At 44.5% G+C, this 9,376-nt stretch overlaps 1 pseudogene; it reads left to right on the plus strand.

Moving 5' to 3' along the window:
* Window positions 1–7,903: 7,903 nt before the first annotated feature.
* Window positions 7,904–8,438, plus strand: LOC111543517 (annotated as a pseudogene).
* Window positions 8,439–9,376: the final 938 nt, after the last annotated feature.

The following is a 9,376-nucleotide window of genomic DNA, read 5'->3' on the forward strand; positions in this document are numbered from 1 at the left end:
CAAACATAAAATGTCTTGGGTGCCAAGAAAGGAGTTCTCCAATGTTGAAAACAGAAAATAAGAAAGCATAATTTCAAAGTTACCATAGGAGACAACTGAGGTCTGACTTCACAAAAGCAGCTTATAGTGTGGTGGAGAGAGCCCAGAATCTGGAGTCAGAAACCTTCATTCACATTCCAACTCTGTCACATAGCAGCTATATAACTTAAACAAACACTATCTCCAAGACCTAATTTCTTTTATTTATTTCAATGCTTTTTGGGGTACAGGCAGTTTTTGGTTATGTGGATAAGATTTTTTAGTGGTGATGTCTGTGTCTGAGATTTTAGTGCACCTGTCACCCAAGCAGTGTACACTGTACCCAATATGTAGTCTTTTATCCCTCCACCCCCTCCAAACCTCCCCTCCTGAGTCCCCAAAGTCCATTATATCACTCTTATGCCTTTGTGTCCTTATAGCTTAGCTCCCACTTATGAGTGAGAACATACAATATTTGGTTTTCCATTCCTGAGTACTTCATTTGGAATCATGGTCTCAAGCTCCATCCAAGTTGCTGAAAGAGACATGATTTCATTTCTTTTTATAGCTGAGTAGTATTCCATGGTGTATATATAACACATTTTCTTCATCCATTCATCAGCAAGATCTAATTTGTTTATTTGTCAAATAAGATCTGCTTTTAAAAGTACATAAAAAAAGAGTTGAGAAAAAGATATTCAAACAAAAGCTTATACACGAATATTCATAGCAGCACCATTCACAATAGCCAATAGGTGGAAACAACCCAAATGTCTATCAACCAATAAATGAATTAACAAAACGTGATGTATCCATAAAATGAAATATTATTTCATTGTAAAAAGGAATGAAGTGCCAGCTCATGCTACAACATGGGTGAAACTTGAAAACATTATGTTAAGAAGCCAGACATAAAATATTACATAGTGTATATTACTATCTATATAAAATGACAAGAATAGGCAAATCCATCAAGACAGAAAGCAGATTAGTGACTGCCAGGGGCTGGGAGCAGAGGGAAGTGACTTCTTACTAGGTACCGGATTTGCTTTTGAGATGAAGCAAATGTTTTTGAACTAGATAGTGGTAATAAATGTACGACATTGTCAACGTCCTAAATGCCACTTCACTGTACAATTTAAATTTGTTAAAATAGTGAATTTTATGTTATGTATATTTTACCACCCCAACAAAATAAAGTATTGTAAAGCATCTAGCACAATATCCAGCACTTCACTGGAGTTCAATAAATAGCATTTCTTATTTCTCTCTGATAACCTATTGTTAAGTTTGCCTGCTCTCCCCCAGGGTCCACAAAATGGAGATGAGCACACAGTGCATCTCATTGGCAGAGCCAAACTTGCACCCAGAACCCTGGTGGACAGGTGGTCTAGGCAATGTCCCACTAAGGAAGATGTCAGCAAAGAGTTAAGAAATAATACCAAGCACAGAAAGACACCATGTTTTCTCTGGAAGGATGACATTCCCACAGAGTTTGCTGCTAGTGCAGTTGCTTTCACCCACTCATTGCCACGTATTAATATGGTCCCATCCTTAAGACATGTGATCCTGGGCCCCATCATCAGAGATTCTTCTTCAGGAGGTCTGGAATTGGGCTTAGCATTGGAACTTTTAAAATCTCTAAAACAACTCTGCACAGCCGGGACTGAAAGCCACAGTCTAGAGAGTGGGCCAGGACAAGAATACAAGGAGAGAAATAGAGAAAAGAAATCCTATGTAAACCCGAAACAAGCCAGGAGAACTTCCGCTTCCAACTGGGGGAGGAATGGGGAAGGAGATCGAGAATGTTTTGTGGAGGAGATGGCATCCGTAGCAGAGAGAGTTGGAATATGAATTCACGGGGCAAAAGCCATTCCGGGTCACGGAAATGAGTGGAGCCAAGCCCTGGCAGTAGAAGAGCACAAGTCTTGCGTGAGGACCCGCAGCCTGGTATTATGGAAGGAGTGTTGTGTCCTCCCAGTATTCATCTGTTGAAAGACTAACCCCCCATTTGTGGCTGTAATAAGAGTAAGGAAGGAAGTAGTTAAGACTAAATGAGGTCATAAAGGTGGGGCCCTGATTTAATAGGATTAGTGTCCTACTGAGAAGAGACACCGGAGAGCTATAATAAAGGAAAGGCCTTGTGAGGACACAGTGTGGCTGCCTACAAGCAAAAAACGGAGCCCTCACCAGAAACTGGCACTTTCATCTTGGGTTTTTAGCCTCCGGAACTGAGAGAAAATAAACTTCTGTTGCTTAAGCCACCCAGCCTATGTATTTTGTTATGGCAGCCCAAGAAGACACAGGACTAGAGCATAGGAGGTTCAGTAGACAATGGTTTCATCTGGAAAGTAGGCCAGGACTCGATCCTGGAAGACTTTGCATGCCAGTCCTTGGGTAGATAATATTTTAGAAGAATTGCTGTTTCCATAATGAACTTCGACTAAGAAAGGCCCAGTGTAAAGATATGGTTGTTACTTCTGGGAAAATTCTTGCTTGAAAATGAGCTACTGCCCTCAAAATACCCCTGGGAAATCTGTCCTATTAAATTATTGACATATGCAGGTTTCAGGTGATTTGTTCTGAAGTGCATGCCGGGTCTTTGGGTGAGCTGACGACCTGGCTTAATTAGGAGCCCTGGGTTTTCACCAGAGCTTCCTAAGAACCCCTTCTCAATATTCACTGTTCCAGCAGGACATAGGAGTCTCATTAAACAAACAGCTTTTTCTCCTGGTGAACAATGATTACTGAAGAACAAAGGTGAAATCGGTAACTTTGTCAAGAAGAGAAGAGAAGGCCAGGTGGTCAGGGCTTTTCTCCATAAGTTCTGGAGAGAGGAGCCAGAGTGGTTGTTTATTTCTTGTTCTCCTCCACTGAAGAGTGATCATTACCAGAAATCCCTGGCACACCAATGGTCTGGAACAAACAGGAATGCCTTTAGTGCAGTTCTCTCTTCCTCCACATCTGTCAGATACTGTGTGGAGTGTTTTACATATGACGTGTCATTTAATCTTTATAACAATTCTATGAGTTAAATTGCCTTGCCCAGGCTGGGCAAAGTGGCTCATGCCTGTAACCCCAGCACTTTGAGAGACTGAGGCAGGTGGATCCCTTGAGCTCAGGAGTTCAAGATCAGCCTGGGCAACATGGCAAAACCCCATCTCTACAAAAATTAGCTTGGTATGGTAGTGCATGCCTGTAGTCCCTGCTACTCAGGAGGCTGAGATGAGAGAATCTCTTGAGCCGAGGAGGTCAGGGCCGCAGTGAGCAAAGATAGCACCACTGCACACCAGCCTGGGCAAAAGAGCAAGATCCTGTCTCAAAAAAATAAATAAATAAATGAATTGGCTTACTCCCCTTTACAGATAAAGATATTAAAGTTCAGAGAGAAAAAACAAATGTGTTCTTTTTTTGAAAGGAGCCATGAAAGCAAATCCAAATAGAATCTCAAGGCCACTCCTACTGTGACAGATCACATGCCCCCCTCTCCCCCTCCCCATGCCACTAGACTGAAAGGAAACCAGCAACAGCCTGTTACAGGTGATCCCAACCACCCCATCACAAATGGAGATTCCCATTAGAAAGTCAATACAGGGGAAGGGACAATAGAGGTCAGAGAGTCAGCTTCATTTGTCTTGCGTGCAACTGTGGCATGTGTTTTTGCAAAATCTCCCCTGGTGATTCTCACTTGTGCCCAAGTTAGGGACTTCTGTACTAGATTAGACAGCCTCCCATCAATGGGTCTGAGACAAAAACTCTGCTTCATACCAGGAGTCCTGTGAATCACCTGACTCCAAGTGAAGTTCTGTCCACCAAAGATACATAGCTGACAAGACATTCAATTCAGGAGCCCTTTCTGGAGGACAGGCAAACGCCTCCAAACTAGATGGAACTACCCATCTCAATGAGCTAAATTGCAATCAAAACAAAACTCTACCCTTGGCTTTATCACTGTGAGACACAGCCATAAAAGAACCCCTTCTAATTATTTTTTGCAGAATTGCTATTAAATGATTTGCAGTGTGTTGAATAGTGGCATGCAAAAATGTTACATCCAAGTCCTAACCCCTGGTACCTATGAATGTGACTTTATTTACTGGAAATGAGGTCTTTGCAAATGGAATTAAACTAAAGATCTCAAGGTGAGATCATCTTGGATTTAGACTGGGCCCTTGATCCAATGACTGATGTCCTTACAAGAGGAAACAGAGGGAGTTTTGAGACACAAAGACACAGAAGAGAAAGCTATATGAAGATAGAGGCTGAAATTGAAGCGATGCAACCCAGGAAACGCCAAGGATTGCCTGCAGCCACCAAGAGCTGAGAGAGAGGCATGCAATGGAGTCTCCCTCACAGTCCCCAGAAGGAACCAACCCTGACGACACCTTGATTTTGGACCTCTGACCTCCAGAAATGTGAAAAAATAAATTTCTGTTATTTTAAACCACCAAATTTGCTGTCAATTGTTATAGTAGCCCTAGGAAGCTAATATATCTTATGCATTACATCACAGTTCATATCAGGGACTAGACAACAAATTTCCTTCTAGAATTCACTAAGCAGAAGCAGCATGTGTCTCCTGATAAACACATAAAGAGCAATTGGATTGTAACTTGACAATTTCACATTTTTTTGTCAAAAAAATCAGATAAAAACTAGGGCTCAAGTTCAGTGATTTCCCATCTTGAATTCTTGCCATAAATGTCTCCTTGCTTTTCTGTTTCTGTTTCTGTTCTCTCTTTCATTTTGAATTTTATTTTTAGTTTGCTTACTGTGCACTAGGTTATATTATAAATCACCTAAAATCCCTTTTGAACAGAGATGGCTACAAAATTATAAATAATAGCAGAGTGACTGAAAGAGTGAGCTCAAGAATCAAACTTCCTAGGTTCAAATACCAGCTCCACAACTTAGGAGTCATGCCTCAGTTTCCTCAGCTGTCACATGGGAATAATATCATTATTGTTCTATAGGGCTTCTGCAAAGGATTAAATAAGTTAACAAATACATGCAAAGCACTTAGAACAATACGTGACATCTAAAAAGTATTCATTTTCCAAATGTTAGCTATTATGATTGTTTGTCTGTGTTACTGCCTTAGTTACAATGCTCTCCTGCAGCTTCATTGCCTTCAGGATGAAGTTCAAGCTCCCTGCCATAGCACACAAAGCTTTCCATGACGGCTACCTGGGGGCTGCAACTTGTCTCTGCCACGGGTGTCCTAGCTGACCCTCCAGCAATGCTGACCACACCTGCACACTTGGCTGTCTTTTCTGCCAGGGATTCTCTGACTAACTCCTACTCACCCCTCAAGACTTGGCCTGGGGTTACCTGCTCCTGAAACCCAGGCCTCGCCTGGGTTGTGGTAGACATTCTTCATCCCAGCTCTCTCTGTGCTCTGGGTCTGTCTCCATGTCTAGCTCACCATGTCCACAATCTGTTAAAGGGATTTGCGTTGTGTCTCCCTTGTCCAGGATGCATCCAGAGCTCCTGATTTCAGTTGTGTTTGCTGGCAAAGAATGAAAGCACGGAAGCCCTTTGGAAGATGAGCCATCAGGCTGTGGTGAGAGAGGCTCCCTGTCTGAAATCTGTATCCTGACTGACCAGGGTGCCCCCGGAAGGGACAGATAGCATCCGACTGTTTAAAGCTCCAGAAGGTTCTGCAAACCACATCTGGTCTGCTAATGCTTGGGGTAAAAGTTGACTTTTCCATTAAGGAAAATTTGAACCTTAAGGCTAATGTTACCTAGTTGGTTAACTGTCACTCTGCATTTAGAGTCACTGACCCCTATTTTGAGGGAGTTAAAGAAAAACAGCCTCTGGGAGAAATAGAGTTTCCAGATAGATGACTTTGTTTGAGCACATTTGGAAGCATGACATTAAATCCTCTGAGAGGTTTGCCCTCATGTCCTTTTGGAAGACCTCAGATCTGGGGCTTGGTGGTGTGTGTGTGTGTGTGTGTGTGTATCTGGGCATGTGCACACATGTATGTGCATGAGGGAAAGAATTGGTCAGTGCCCTGTGGTATCATGGGAACATCCTCATATGAGAATCAAAGGATAACAGGTTCAAGGAGGAAACCTGCCCATAGACTTGGGTTTAGCTGGCCCTGTGTCCCACCCAACCCAGCTCTCCAGCCTCTCCCCACAAAGTTGCAGGCCTCCTCTCCTGGGATCCCTTATTCCCACTGAAGGCAGGATACAAAGTGTGAGGGCCCCAGACTTGGGGCCTGTGCACATCCTGAGATGGGAACCCAAGCCTGCACAGGGGGAAAAGTGGAACAGCTAGTCTGCAGGTTCTCGACAACAAGGGCCCCTGAGCTCTCCAGAACCCTCCTGAGACTGAGCCTTTTGAGACTCTCCACCATTCAAGAGGCCCTTTGTGGTTATTCAGATGAAGGAAGATCAGGAGGTCTTAAGATGCAGAAAACAAGATGTTAGGGGAGTGGAAAGGGAGCCAGGGTAATTTCTCCTCAGGTGGGCCTGCACCAACAGCCAGTGTGGAAACAGCGTGGAGCCTGGAGTCAGGCTGGCCTGGGCTAGAGCCAGAGGTGAGAGAAGGAGGGCAACTGGGAACCTGCTACATCCAGGCTAGACTGTAAATGTCTTTGGATGGGTAGCTGGTGCCAGGCACTCCTCCCTGTAACCACCCATAAAGGATGGCATGGAGCACATTTTCTTTCACACAGAAATCCTTGTACCATCAGTCTGTACCCTATCCTCATTCTTCCATCCCCCAATCCCAACCTTCCAGGAGCGAAGGGGTGGAAACATTGATACTCCAGCCTCACCTGATCCAGTCTCATCATTCAGAGGGTAGGGAAATAAGACTCAATGTGCTTATGCCAAGATCAGATCTGCTTTGAGCTTGAGTTGCCTCAAGCAACTGAATGCCTCTCTGGCCTTGGGGCAGGTCTCAGGTCACTTACATAGAGGCCAAAAATCATGTGCAACCAGTAGGCAAGGCATGAAGTCAAAGTCAGATCATACGCAGAACAACAAGTGCCCAGTGGAACAACCATCAGCCTGAGTTGTGGTCTAGAGCTAAGATTGGACACCACTAGCAGCAAGGAGGTGGCAGCCAGTCAACCAATAGGTTCTAGGTGGTGAGGACAAAGCAGAGAACAAAAGCACAGAAATCATGTCCTCCTGGAGCCTACATTTCTCGCTGAGAAGTAAAGGCTGGTGGCCCAGCCCAAACCTGAAGGGTTCACTGTGGCACAACGAGGCACAGACTCTGGGTTTGACTCCTCTTTGCCTCTTATATCTCTGTGACCTTACGCAAGCCATGTTCTTCTCCAGATCTCAGTTTCCTCATCTGTAAAGTGAGATTAATAAGACCAGCAGCCTTAGTGGGCTGCGGTGAGGATTTTGTCAGTTAAGTAAAGCACTAAAAACAGCATGTGACTCACAATAACCAAGGTAAGAATTTCTTTACTATTGTCCTGGACACTCCCCTTACAAAAATGCCAGGAGTGTGCAATGCTTGCACTGCAGAGCATTTTAAAGAGGCCACCCAGGGCCTGCCAGCTTGTGTTCCATCAGTGGTGACAAATTTCTGCCTGGCCTCAGACAGGTCGCTAATTGTTCTCAGCCTCCATCCCTTTCCCCAGTCCTGGGGTGGTAGACGAGCAGATGATGCTGGCTCACTCAGGAGGACCTAGGAGGCAATCTGAGGTCACCACCAGCAGAGTCAGAGCAGGAGGCTCCAGGCTTGCCATGGAAAGAGGTGTCAAGGCTTCATCTCGCAGGATAAGCAGGAGCTCAGGGCTTACAGAGGTTACGTATGTGCCTCCGAACATCTTGAGGGGTGGCATCTGGAACTGTTGTGTCATGATTTATTGAAAGTTGTACTCAAGTTAAATCAAGGTTGGAAAGGTTAATGAATGAATGAACTACCATTTAAAAAAATACAGTCGCCTTATTTTGGTGAGGTTGGGATAGGAACAAGCAAGAAGAGGATCCAGCTCTTTCGGTCTCCAGCCTTCACTGCGAGAGGAGCCGCCGCCACGTCTGCGCACCTGCAATGGATGGTCGTGCGCAACTGCCCTGGTTTCCTGATCAAGAGGAATAAGCGGACCTACAGCACCGAGCCCAATAACTTGAAGGCCCGCAACTCCTTGCGCTACAACGGTCTGATTCGCTGCAAGACTGTGGGCGTGGCGCCGGCAGCAAATGGCAAGGTGTTCTGGTGGTCATGAAGCGGGGATGCGGCCAGCAGACGCCTGCCGCCTCGTATGTGCGGACCATTATGAACAAGAACGCTTGCGCCAAGCTCAGCAGCATCAGACACATGATCTGCAAGAACAACTACCGTCCTGACCTGCCATGACTGCCATCAGCAAGGCCAGCGCCATCCTGCGCAGCCAGAAGCCTGTGATGGTGAAGAGGACGCGGACCCGCCCCACCAAGAGCTTCTGAGTCGCCTGCCCCCAAAGCAATAATCAGCTGGCTTTTTAGAGGAAGAAGAAGGAGAGGGAGAGGGAGAGGGAGAGGGTCCAGTGTCCCGCAAAAAACTCAAGAAAGACTTTTACTGTTTGCTCTGATTTTTCATCCCCTAGGCATAGTCAGAAATAATACGAATGTCCGGCCACCGTGAAAGCCGTTTGCAGTGTTTAGAAAATCTGTGCTCTCCAGTATGGTAGCCACCAGCCACATGCACCTATTGAGCACTTGAAAAGTGGCTCCTTGAGATATGCTGTATGTGTACACTCTGGATTCCTAGACTTAGTATGGAAAAAAACAATGTAAACATCTCATTAATAATTTTTATTGATTACATTTTGAAATGTTAATATTTTTATATATTAGGCAAAAATAAAATGTATTACTAAAATTAATTTCATCCATTTTTCTTTTTTCATGTGGCTACTAGAAAATCTACACGTGACTTGAATAATAGTTCTATTGGATGGTGAAGTTTAAACAGAGAATGGTGCTCATGGGGTGTGCCTTTCCCAGTGGTGCCAGTTGAGCCATCACTGATTTCTTTTTGCTCAAATAGCAAAAAGACTTTGCAGTGGAGAAAACCCTGGGCCGGGAGGCTGCAGATCCAATTTACTTCACCTCTGCCATCAAGTTGCTGGATGGCTGTGGTAGCAATAGTGATAGTAGCAAACACTTCCATAGTTTTTTATGTATATATGGAGGCCAGGTGCTGTTCTAAACATTTGACACATGCAAATTTCTAACTAAAACTCTATGAGATGATAGAAGCTATTATTAGCTCCATTTTCCATATGTGGACACTGAGGTGTTAAGAGGCTAAATCACAAGCCCTAAGCTCACGACTAGAAATTGGTAGAACTAGGATTCAAAGCCAGACAGTCTGGTTCCAAGGTCTGTATTGTAAACCACCT

The sequence above is a fragment of the Piliocolobus tephrosceles genome, chromosome 2 (genome assembly GCF_002776525.5).
Source record: "Piliocolobus tephrosceles isolate RC106 chromosome 2, ASM277652v3, whole genome shotgun sequence".
Classification (NCBI taxonomy): Eukaryota; Metazoa; Chordata; class Mammalia; order Primates; family Cercopithecidae; genus Piliocolobus; species Piliocolobus tephrosceles.